Source organism: Lissotriton helveticus, chromosome 4_1 (genome assembly GCF_964261635.1).
Source record: "Lissotriton helveticus chromosome 4_1, aLisHel1.1, whole genome shotgun sequence".
NCBI lineage: Eukaryota > Metazoa > Chordata > Amphibia > Caudata > Salamandridae > Lissotriton > Lissotriton helveticus.
The window spans coordinates 233,016,454-233,030,337 of NC_136063.1; positions in this window are offsets into that span (position 1 = coordinate 233,016,454).

The following is a 13,884-nucleotide window of genomic DNA, read 5'->3' on the forward strand; positions in this document are numbered from 1 at the left end:
TCTGTCTCAGAGATAAAGATTTTTGTTATTGAGAAGTTTGATACTGTAATGCATTTCTAAACCTGTGACTTAATTTTCAGGTCTTATTAAAGCTCAGTACTTAACCCATCATTCATCACATTCAATGGAAGTAAGTAAATATTCTAACAAACTCATATTTTCTAGCTTAACCGATGATCTAATCTCAGTAGGTGAAAATTATTTCTCAAACAATAATGGAATATTGCTATGACTTCTAAAAAAAATAAAGCAAAATGTTCTTTGAAAGTAGACAGGAACATGTAATAATAAAAGAATTTTAGTTTGCTGGCAGGGCTCTAAAAGTCAAATGGATTTTAATTCAACTTGATGATGTCACATTACATGATGGAAGCTTATTACAACTTAATATTAATTACATGTCTTGTCACTGCAGCTTTTGGATGTCTGAGTGTGTATGAGGCACACAACTAGTGATGCAAAGGTCACTGTGGAGGTAGCTAGAAGTAGTTTTCTAAAGTAGTGCAAATAGCATGACAATTCCAAAGACAATAGGACTCCTGTGCGTTTGTGAGCCCTGGGCCTGAAGCATGAACAAAACAAGGCAGTCATATCCATGCACAAAGAGAAAATAATACAATATGAAACAGAAGAGTTTGTTTGTGCATGTTTGAGTGTGTATAGCACAAACATAGCTAAAGAGCAACGTGGCTTTTTACACTGCGAGTGTTTTGGGAGCCGATAAACGATCATACACATCGGAAGAGATTTTACATATTTGAGTCACAGTCAGATATGGCGTGGGGGGTGAGCTAACAAAGTCATTTAGAGTAGAGAGGGGAGTAAGGCAGGGTTGTGTCCTGGCCCCGTTTTTTTTATTTAATCTATATACCAATGGCCTGGAGCAAGCTATGGTAATAGGGTGCCAGGACCTCCCCACCATAAACAAACGCCCAATACCGGTGTTACTCTATGCGGACGACGCGATGATCCTAGCCCGTACCCCCATGGAATTACAGCGTGCTCTCGTGAAATATTGCACCTTCATGGCCAACCTGGACCTGAAGATTAACATTAAAAAAACTTTTGTTATGTCCGCCGGTTCGAGGATTAAGAATATCAATGCCAAGTACATTGACAAGCAACAACTAGAAAGCTCATCTACTTACCCGTACCTGGGTATTGTGTTCGACCACAAATGCTCCTGGAAGTATGCTATCGAATCCAGGAAGCTTCTTTTCACAAGGGCAACAGTTGCCCTGGCTAATTTTTCAAATAAACTGGGTACTGGGTATGGTCGAACTTATAGAGATCTATCGGGCAAAATGTCTAGCCAGTGCAATCTATGGGGCTGGTGTGTGGGGATACGCGAAGGTTGAGGAGGTGCAAAGGGTGGAGAATAGTTTTTTAAGATTCCTACTCGCAGTCCCGCTGGCACGTCGACCTATGCATGTCACTTGGAAGTGGGCCTGTCTTATATTACAAACTTAATCAAAATCCAGCCCCTTCTTTTATGGCAATGCATTTGGTCTTCTAGTGAAACTACTCTCTGCCAAAGGTTCATAGAGGACTGCACTTCCTTAGACAACGCACATAAGATCGGATGGATCGCATACGATAGGAAATTTTTTAACGACTTGGGCATGTCACAATACTATCATTCACCCACCTTAATTGCTGCGTTACCAAGAAAACAGTTTAAAAAAGTATGTCTGGCCCATTTAGAATCTCTGAGGCTGTCCAGCGAGGTCGCCAAAGTTACAGTGCAACACTTGCTATTAATTCAAACAACCGTGACGGTTCAGCCGTATCTAACTTTCAACCATTCTGGTTATGAAAGATTTCTGCTAACTAGTTTCAGACTAGATATTTTCCACCACCTGGTCACGTTTCCTACAATTAACAACTGGGCAAAGTCTTTACAACCTTGTCCTTGCGACAAGACTTCCCCCCAATCAACGATTCATACAACATTGTTTTGTAAATTCTATCAGGAATCGAGGAAACGTTGGCTCATACCAATTTTAAAGATTTTGGGGCTACGCACGTGCCGTCCCGCATTTCTTGCCCTCCAACTTTTGGATCCTGAATGTTTAGCCAAATCGATAGCAAAATTCCTGAACCTAGTTGTTAGGCATAGGCGGAATTTGGAATAACATGGGACGCTCTACTTTTTTAATTCTTTTTAAGCTATTTATTGATTTTAATGTCATCATCATTGCTTCATGCATGCACTACGCACTTTATATATGTCATGTTGAAGTTTTGTTTCCTGGAGTCTCATCTTAAAGAATATTGATTGACTTTTTTATTGCTACCAGGAGATTTGGGGAATTGATTGGTGCTATAACGAATTTGTCACTATTATGACATTTTATTATAATGGTTATATTTTTTAACAGTATTTTTATGTATCTGTAAATATACTATGCTTTTATGGCTGTTTGTTACAACCGAATAAAGCTTTATTGACTTGACTTGATTACACAGTTAAAATTCACATCTTTATATTTGTATTCCCCAATTTATTTTGGGCACTCGAAGATTTAGGCATTATACTCCAGGTTACTTTATTTTCACTAAATGTCTGAGGCCGGGACTCAAACCGGGACCCGATGTTCAAAAGTCAGCAGCTTAGCCATGTCGAAGATATTGTGCAGGTAATGTTATTTATGCATTATTAACAATGTGCAGAATAGTAGTCTGCTTTTGAATTTACATATGTGCATTTATATGATGCCATAGTCTTTGAAACACTTTGACCCATTAAAATGCATTTTCTAAGATTAAGCTTACTATGCCACAATTAGGTTTCAATGCCAAACAGTCAATGTGGTATTATGTCTTATCATGCCACATTGACTGCTTATTATTTCAGTTGCACATATTTAGGCAAGTCATGTTTGTTTATTTCCGAACTAAGCTGTTCTCAAAAGAGTCTCTTAAGTGTTCCCTCAGTACTTTTTCATCAAGGTCCTTCAGTCTGCCCGCAGTATTGCATTCATTCACAGTAGTGCAGTTGTTTTTGTAACTAGATGGTTCTCACATCTTTGAATGACATTAGCAGACAGGGTCTTATCAATATTCATGTGGCGGGATTGTGCTTATGTGGTAAGGATGTATGATGTTTATTAATTCAATGTTATGATTTGTTGGGAAAGTTATTATTTTGTTCACACCATGATGAATCTGCACTTTCCAATGTTTTTCTGTGAGCGGATTTTCTATATAAACCCTCTAATTTGGGGGTGAGCCAGAGGTCTTTCTGATGCTGCTAGGGATGCTGTCCGATTTCTTACAGATCTTGTTGCTGATTTAATTGTGAGATTTATTTTGTTCAACCTGTTGATTTACTCTTGTCTAGGTTAAGCAGACAATATTTTGTTCGGTAAAAGAAAAAGGCTGTGTTGTATTGTTTTCCTTTCATGGAAAAAGCATCACTGCAAATGGCTAGCCTACTAAAGAGTCACGCTATGATTAGTGAGACATTACCCCAGCGTCACACTGTCATTGGCTCGTTGTTGTCTAAGTTGAGCTGTGATTGGTTGACCTTTGGCTTTTTGCTGGGGCTGGTTGTTGTTTGTTAACTTGTGTCTGTGGTTTTCAGATTATTTTGCGTGGGAATAATGGGTGATGTGTTGAAAAAGCCTAAAGTGCTAAGCGTACCCACTATGGAGGTACAGACTTTTCCACCAGAAGGCTTGCCTGCATACAAAATGTTGACAAGTGTTGGGCTTTATACTTGTAATGTAATGTAAATGTAAATTTGACTTATAAAGTGCAAAATCATGCCCTAGGGCGTCTTGGCGCCATTGGAATCTGATTTGAGGTGTGACCATATCGTTGTCGGATCGGGCAGATGATTAGATATCTTCTACTCCTATGTGAAAAGACAGGTCTTTAAGGCTTTTCTAAAGGAGAGTAGGGAGGGAGTCATTTTTAGTGTTAATGGGAGATTGTTCCGAAGCATGGCAGTGGATCTGAAACAGCTATTCCCACCCCACGTAGCGTTCTTAAATGCGGGAACAATCAGGTTTCTAGCAGAGCCTGATCGAAGTGTCCTCCTAACTGGGATGTACCATTTGAATTTCTTTTTAAAAAGGTCAGGCCCAATTCCATGCAACGATTTATAGGCCATACAGAGAGCTTTGAACCTGCATCATTGCTTAACTGGCAGCCTGTGTAATTTCCTAATTGCTCCTCTGGCTGACTGATATTTTGGAATTTTAAAAAGAAAGCCGCAGCGTTTTGCAATCTCTGAAGCCTCTTCACGAGACCCATTGCAAGCGTATCATACAAACTATTACAGTAATCGATCCTTGTGAGTGTCAATGCCATTGTAACTGTTTTTAATAATTTGGGGGGGGGGCAAACATTTTTTTATCTTTTTTATTAGCTTCAGGGAACAAAAAGTGGCCAAAGTTATTTTATTTACTTGGTACTTAAACTTCAGGTCTTTGTTTAATACAAAGCCTGGATTTCTTACTTTATTTGAGGGTTCAGGTAGTGAGTCCAGCTCAGATGGCCAACAGTCCGGTGTCCAAAAGGAAACATTATTGGCGAAAATTACAACTTCCGTTTTTTGGGGCGTTCGGTTTGAGGCAGTTGCAATCCATCGCTTTGCTTACCTTGCTCATACATGAGCTGAAAGCCACACCCAAATTGCTTTCTGTGTTTGCCAGTGAAACCGCAATTTGGGGGTCATCGGCATACGAGGCCAGATAGAAGCCCGGCTTTTTAATGAAGGAAGCAAGTTGTGTCACGTAGATATTAAATAGGGTTGGGCTTAATGCCGAGCCATGGGGAACTCCACAAGGCACGGAAAAATACCTGAAGATAAACTGCCCCATCTTAAAATTATTCTGTCTATTTGCCAGGGAGGACTGCAGGAGATCAAAAGCTGTTCCCTCTATACCCAGCCCATGCATACTGCCTGCCAATATCTCATGGCTGACCGTATCAAAGGCTGCAGAAAGATCAGCAGGTTCAGTGCAGCTGTACCCCCTATCAAGTAATTCTCGTATGTCCTCTGTTGCTATCACCAGAGCCGATTCTGTGCTGTGGTGTTTTCTAAAACCACGTTGTGTGTCATCCAGCAAAGAGTGTACCTCTAAGTATTCTGAGAGTTATTGGTTCATTACTTTTTATACCAGCTTTCGACAAAGGAGGTCTTGATATTGGTCGGTATTTGTTTGGGTCCTGGGCGTTTATATTGGGTTTTTTTAGGAGCAGAAAAATCGAGGACCATTTCTAATGAAAGAGAAAGTACTGATAGAGCGGGCAGGTAGCCCGACTAGTTTTACCAATACTCACCTGGGCCCATAAATCACTAAAATAACATAATACTTTACACATTAGTCAGGTAACCTTTGCTTCTCTGCTCTAACCATGATTTATTTACTTTTAGGACCTTTACCTATAAACCTTGACTTACCAATCCTTGTCATTGGTACCTAAAGTCCTAGGGGATCAAGAGTGTTAGAATAATGAGGTAGTTAATCAAACGACTTTCATTTTGTAAATAACCACAAACTCAGGGGAAAGTTTAAACACTTTATCTATGTACATTTCTTAAATGTCAGTGTCCAGACTACATTAATTGTGACTCGATCAATCAATAAGAATATGATTATAGTAAGATGAAATGAGAAACTTTCATTAAGCATTGAAACACAGGAAGGGTAGAAAAGGGAAACAGTACAAAGACGTACCCACACAGATTTTAAAGTTAGCTAGAATGGTGTGAAGACCAACCCTGGCCTAGGGTGGGGACAAATGACAAAACCTTAAAGTGCAGGTGCGAGCAGGAAAGAATAGGTGCAGACCAGAATCAGGACAGGTATGGACCAAATTGGATCAGGACAGGACCACCTCAGGCTAAGACCGTCACCCACAGCTAACGTGCAATGCCTGCGTTGCACCCTCTCTGCAGCTAACAGCCAAACCCCGATTGGGTCTTCGATTCTTCCTTCCCAGTAACCCCGATTGGGTTATCGATTCTTCTGACAGAGTGCTCCGCCAGCCCCTCTGCTCTCGAATGCCTATTGAGTGCGTTGGGTCAGTGACAGGTCAGCTATTCGGACAAGTCGGACAATCTAACTAGCTAAGCCTACCTTAGATATACCATTTTCCAGGGCAGTGTACCACCCCCCAATGTAGCAAGTGTGTGAATCCCACAATTTGAAAAAGACGAGGAGAGGTCATCACACCATATTAATATGAGGTAACTTACATTGTTCATTCAAATTACGTTCTCTCCCATAACTTTATTTTCCCATGCACTTTTATTCCACCCAGCAGTGAATGTTTCAATAATAATACAATGTATTAACAATTTATACACTTCAACATCCTTTGGCAGGGTTCAGAGTTCACTTTCCCAGAGTTTTCACTGACAAGACTGATGCTGGCATGAGTCCAATGTCATGGCTTCAATTGTTTGAGTTTCTCTGCACAGGCGCAGTTCCTCCAAAGATGGAGTTCAGAAGTACATATCAGGCCCATAGTGCGATACATGCAAAAATAGAAGAGTAACAGATTTAGAACAAGAAACAAAGGAATGCACTGTATAACACTTATCTCTACTTTATTCCCATTATTTTAATTTAACTACAACATTAGGAATTAAGCAGAACAAACGATTTAGTAAAAGCGGCAATGCAAGCGTTAGCATGTGAAAACATAGAGTAGCCATCTTTAGTTCTACATCGCAGAAGCAAAGTTTTCCCACGAAGCGGAGAGTACGTAACGTCATGTGAATGTGACAGACGCATGCGCAGAAAGTTCCCGCATTGTGGCGGCCATTTTAGTGCAATAGCGTTATAGCTAGTGAAAGCACATAGGCAAGCTTCCCCTAGATACTAGAAATGTTGTGTGGTGCATTATTAAGAAGACAAAACATATTGGGTAGTTTATTATGGGTTATTTTGAGAGGGCTGAGTCAAAGCAAGTCGCTTTACATGCGCAACCTTGCTCCATCAATCCCCTCCTTGATGATATTTTATATCATCACTAAATTAATGATACCAGATGCCAACTGTCACATTTCACCCAACTCAATTTCTTCAAACTTTCTGTTTTGTTTCTTTTCATTATTCATATGAAAGTTTTTCACTTTCTTGTACAAGTTTCCAATCAACTCAATTTCATCAATATTTCTCTTCTTTCCTTTCTTATTTACTGTATATGTCTTCTTGTGCTTATGACATTTGCAACAAATTATTATCCCTAAAATCAGTAGGGCTACTCCCACCATTGGCACCAGTATTTTACCTACAAAACATTTCCCTACGTTAGTAAACCAACTACCTATTGAGGAGAGACCATCTGTCAGTCTCTTCCATGCACTGTCAACTTCCAGTGGTTTGAGTTCTTTTTCCAAATGTGTAATATTCTTTACATACCCTTTAATTTCAACACTTTTGTCAGGTATGTAAGTGCAACAATGTTGCACTTTCAACATTCTTAAGACTCCGCCCTCTTTTGCCAATAAGGTGTCAAGAGCAAGTCGATTTTGTAAAACCATTGATCTTATCTCAACCAATCCGGTATTGATCATCAAGAATCCTCCAGTGGTGTCAGTCGATAAGCGAACCACCACTGTTGACAATTTACATATTCTTTGAGTATTCAGAACCACTACCACTGAAGGTATCAATGCACTTAATATATCACCTACAATTTCAGCAAAACTAGCTCATTTACTACGTATTAGTCCATTCATTTCTTCATTGCTTCCAGTGTTTTTATTTACTTGATATACCTTTGGAAATACTATTCCAAAATAGCAACTCCCATACCAATGATCTGGCAGTTTATAATAGGCTTTGTTTCCACAGATATAATACATTCCAGAAAATACTGGTTCAGTTCCATCTTTGAATCCCCAACCCCCAATTACCTTATAATTGTGTTCACACTCACTGGAACCAATGAATATATTGTTATAATAACTCGTTCTCTCTCTCTCTGGAGACAGAGTTTCCATTTCTTTGCAAAATCCAGTAACATAGCAACTTGAGTCTTGCCATTTATGGTATACTCTTTACTTTCAGCCCATTTAGGGATCTTTTGTTTCTGTTTCAGTGGCTTTTCTTTGGAAATCCTGTCTCCTTTTCTCAACTAAATTCAAAAATATGTTCTCTTTTTCATGTAAAATGCATGTTAAATTATTCTTGTGTGCTTTAGCTATATCTATTGGCTTCATTGTTAGGAAATATTCACTAATATAACGAGTTACATCACTTACAGTATGTACAGGGTTCAGGTTACTACGTATAGGAAGTTCAGAGAATATTACATCCAAGTTAGAGTAATAGTGTAAAGGTCCTTTCTTATAAAACAAACTAGCTAAAATACTACATGAAATACCATATGTCAGGGGCAAATTATGATAAGTTACACCCTCAGCTACAGATGTGGGTAATTTCATACAAACATAGCAGTCACTTATCTCCATAGCTTCTACATAATGTACTAACAGGTTGGCAAACATGTTCAGGTGTGTTCTATTTTTAACTCTACTATAGTGTAATCCTTCCTCATCTAATGCTTCTAAATCTACTTTGTGCTGTTTGAAACTCTCTATTCCTTCATGTGTATCTAATTTTTCAGATGTATTTACCTTTTCATGTGCATTAGTGTCATTCTGCAGGTTTCTACTCATTAAATAAGGAATAGCTACTGTCAGTCCTAGCCATACCAAGAGTAATATCACTACACTACATGTGCATATTCTACAGCATGTCTTTAGACAATTTCTTTTTGGTTTACCATTAACAGTATGATCAGTCATTTCTGGTTAAGGAGTCTTAGCCCCTCTTTGTGTCTTTTCTACAGACTGTGACCTATACACTTCTTTCAAGTAGGTCTCACTTCTTCATCAGTCTGATCAGCAATCACTTTGTCATCACTTTCATCACATATTTCTAGAATTTCAAAATCTTCAAGGATGACATAGTTCAGGGCCTTTGAATTTATTATTCAGTCTTTTTAGTCATGGACTTCTCCTTCTTGGTTTTTCTGTGGATGGTCCAGCCTGACTTGAGATTTTGTTTACTTGTTCTGGTTCTTCATTTATTGTTTAAAGGCGAAATTTCAGTCTTTTAACAAATCCAGGCCACTTATCTCCCCTTCTGAGTCTTTTAACTGGCACTGTGCTTTTACTTTCTTCAAGTGTTCTTTTATTTTCATTTAGTTCTGGCACAATCTGTTCATTTTCATCTTCTATATCCCTCTCAATCTGACTTGGTCCAGGTCTTGTTTCTGTTTCTTCTGCCTGGATACTAATCTGGCCTTGTTCAGGAGTGTGCTGATTTTGATTTTGACTTTGTTTTGGTTCGCCTTCTTCTTCCTGAACACGTTTTTCTACACCTATCTGGTCCTGCTCAGGTATCTCGATCTCTTGCTCTTCTTCTTCCTGAGCTTTCTCCCTAGTACCTATCTGTCCCTCCTCAGACTCTGGAACTGTGCCAGGTATGCTGGATGTCTGAGTATTTTTCTCTCTCACTATCTGTTCCTCCTCAGAATTACTATTGGCTTTGATATCTGTAATCTGCGTATGTTCTTCTATTCCTGACTCATCCTCACTATCGTCCTGTCTATCTAGATACGTTTGACTTCTTATTCTCACAAAGTCTGCAGGAATGTCAATCACTGGAATCCAATCATCCTGACTTGCGCTCGGTTGTTCCTCATCAACTACTTCGGGATCAACTTCTTGAGACCCCTCAGCTGCACAACCTTCAGCTTCAATTTCATCAGGTTTAGTCACTCTTTTGGTGTGACTTGCATGGATCCAATTTGGAATTCCTTTACACTTTACAGCTTTGGTGGTAACCAATATCACTTGTTTTGGTCTTCCCCACCTCAGAGCTAGGCAAGATTCTCGAGTATGTTCTTTTATCACAACCCAGTCACCTGGAATCAGATCATGTGCTGGAGTTGATTGTCTGGCGACAGCGTCTTCTCCAACTGGTGAGAGATAGAACGCACTTGGTCAGCCAGTTCTTTGCAGTATTCTAGTACTAAGTTATCAGATATATTTATCAGCTTGTGTCCTGGCACCCATGCCTGCCTCATTGCTCTTCCCATGAGTATTTCATGAGGACTCAAGCCTGTATTTATGTCTGGAATCCTTCCAAGTCCCATCAAACAAGAGGTAAAGCACCAGGCCACTCTGAACGAGTGGATTCATATATCTTTCCCAATCTTGATTTGATTCTGCCATTCAGTTGTTCAACCACTCCAGAAGCCTCTGGGCAGTATGCACAGTGCAGTTTTTGCTCAATGTTAAATGCTTCACAGATTAGACCAATTATTTCATTATTAAAATGTCTTCCTCGGTCTGAATCAATTGTTACTGGAAAACCGAAACGTGGTATGAGTTCCGTCAGTAGTAATTTAGCTACAGTGATGCTATTGTTTCTGCAAGTTGGGTAAGCCTCCACCCATTTTGAAAACAGGCAAACAATAACAAGGACATACTTCAGTCCTCGACAAGGGGGTAACTGGATAAAATCAATCTGTAGTCGTATGAAGGGACCTTTTACCTTTCTAATCTTTCCTGGTAATACTACAGTTCTCTTCCCAGGATTCATTTGCTGGCAAATTAGGCACCTATGGCAAAGACTCTCTTCTACGTTCCTGAATTTCGCATTGAACCAAGTTTGTCTGAACAACCTAATCATGGCATCCCGTCCGAGGTGGGAATCTCCATGGTACATCCTAGCCATAGGAGCAAGCATACAGTCTGGTAACACAGGCCTACCATCAAGGTAAACAATGACACCATCTCCAGCCCTTCTCTGACAACCTATCTTCTCCCACTCCTCTTCCTTTTGTTCAGCCTCATTTTGCAAATCTCTCACTTCCTCCCACGTTTTCACTCTTCCAAGCAACATAAGTTGGCAGCTGCTTTCACATGTATCATTTTTCTTATTTATTGCCATTTTGTTTTTAGCACAATACTGGGCTAATTGGTCAGCATATCTGTTACCTGCTGTCACTTTGTCATTGCTAGATTGGTGAGCAGTATACTTGACCACAGCCACTGTTTCTGGTAATCGAATTGCTTTTAGCAAATCTTTCAAATGATTTCCATTTTTAATAGGAGTACCTGATGAAGTCAGAAACTCCCTCTGCATCCAAAGATGGCCAAAATCGTGCACAACCCCATAACCATACTGGCTATCAGTGTAGATGGTTATTTTCAAATTTTTGCCAATTTAGCAAGCCCTTTCCAATGCAATTAATACAGCTACTTGTGCAAACTTGACTCCAGGTAAATAGGATGCTTCAACTGGACCCCATAAAGTACACACTGCGTAAGCAGCACTCAGTCCTCTTTCCTCATGTCGCATGCATGAACCATCTACAAATAGCTCATGTTCTGAATTTATTAATGGCTCTTCTCTTATGTCTGGACGAGGTTTTTTACAGTACTCTGTAATGTCGATACAATTATGTTGGACTTCATTTTTGACTTCTGCTAAATGTGATTCAGGCAATAGTGGGTTCAGGATATTACACCTAGCAATCGTCACATTTGCTGCACCTAGAAGAATTCGCTCATACTTAGTCAGCCGACTAGGGGTCAAATACTGAGTTTTGGTTCTTCTTAACAAAATCACAACTGCATTTGGAACATACACAGTTACCGGATGTCCCCCTCACTTTGCTCAAGACTCATGCAAGTTGCAGCTACTGCTTTCAGACATCCTGGCAACGCAGATGCCACTGGATCAAGTGTAGAAGAAAAATATGCCACAGGACGTCTCATCAGACCATGTGTCTGAGTCAGAACTGAGAGTGCACAATTATCTTCTGTGTCACAAAACAGTGCAAAGTCTTTTGAGTAATCAAGCAACCCTAGTGCTGGAGCTGAGCACAGACAATCTCATAATTTTAAGAATGCTCTTTTCTTTGTCATTTGTATTAAAGGCTTTGCTAGGACTGCAAATCCCACAACCCACTGCCTGCAGTAACCTACTACTCCAAGAAAGATTCTGATTTCTTTCTGCGTTTGAGGTAAATCCATGTTTCGTAGTATTCTGATTTTTTCTGAGGTAACTCTTCTGACACCCCTTTCTATCTGGTGCCCCAGAAATTTTACTGATGTGGTACAAAATTGCAGTTTCTCAGGTGATACTTTGTGTCCTCCTTCACCTAAATGATTCAATAAAGCAATAGTATCAGTAACACAGTCATTTCGAGTTTTAGACGCCACCAATAGGTCGTCTATATACTGGACCAGTATTGACTGTCCAGGCAGTATCAAAGATTCAAGCCATTTTTTCAAAATCTGACTAAAAATCGAAGTACGCTCTGTGTACCTTTGAGGGACCCGGTTACAAACGTAGACATGGTCGTCGAATTTGAACGAGAACAGATATTTGCTATCTGGATGAAATGGAATTGAGAAAAATGCATGGAGTCTATTACTGTAAACCAATCCGCTGCCCATGGTATCTGATACAGAATCACAGCAGGATTTGGCACAACTGGACAACATGGGACAGTGATGTTATTAATTTTGCGGAGGTCTTGTACGACCCTGTACTTTCTGCTCGGTTTCTTTATGCCAATTATGGGTGAGTCACATGGACGGCTCATTATTTCTTGCAAAATGCCTGCTTCAGCTAGACGCTTTATTTCTAATGCAACTCCTGCTTTTATTTCTGGGCTCATTTTGTACTGTCGAATATTTAGGTAAACTGCACCTTCTTCCACTGTCACTTTTATTGGATCGACATATGCCATTAATCCTATGCCCTTTCCTGTAAAATCCCACACATTAGGATTTACCGTATGCTTTAATTCTCTAGGAAAGTCTTCTAGAGTCAACTTTTTATTTTCAGTCTCTTGTTTCGCTAGCATTAATTTATAAATTCCATCTTCATCTGGGGTCTGAATTTCAACACCACTTGGTGTGCAAAAGATAGTGCAATTCATTTTGCACAACAAGTCTCTACCTAATAGGTTAACTGGACTGGAATCTCACTCAACAAATTTGTGCATTTCTTTAAAAATGCCTATTCTAACTTCCATTGGTTTTGTAACTGGGGTACTAATTTGTTTATTAGAAACGCCCACTACTTGGATCGCTTCTCCAGAGAGGGGTAGGTTTGGAACGTCAGCTGTTCTCAGAGTAGAACGGGTAGCACCATTGTCCAACAAAAAGGTAATATCAATTCCCTCAACTTTTCCCTCAATCTATGGGCCTGACTGATCTACCGACAAGGATGCACCAAGTACGCACTCCTCGTCCTCCCCTCTCAGTCACCGTCAGAAACTGTCTTCATCGAACTATGAGTCACTCAAAAGAAATTGTGGTTTCACTGTCTCTTTCCTAGCATTTCCCTCCCAATTTGTGGTATTCACACTATATTGAACTTGTCCCCCAGAAATTGCCATAGGTGCTAGTGGTAACTGGTTCTGTATTACCTGTGGTTGCTGTTTATTTGACACCTCATTCTGCATCTGTGGATTCAAAGTGTTAGTTTGCACGTTATTATTTAATACTGCCATACACTCATTTCTCCAATGCCCCAATTTCAAGAACCCATGACAAGGAAATTTCTTTTTCACTTAATCTCTATTAAATTTTCCCCTTGGTTTGCCCCCACTTCCATCTCGAGTCTGATTATTTTTCATTTGGCTTAATTGTATTTCTTGTTGCTCTGCAAATTTTACCTGTGCCCACATTACTTTTTCTTCTAAATTCTTTCATTTATTGTCAATCTCATCTCAACAATATTTTGCATATTTCAAAATTTCATCTATCGGTTTGGCCTGCCAACAGATCTTGTGATCTTTAATTATTTGTGAAATTTCTGGCTTTAGCCCTGACACAAACCGATAAATAAAATGTGTCATGTCCTATGTATCAATATTTTCTAAGCCATT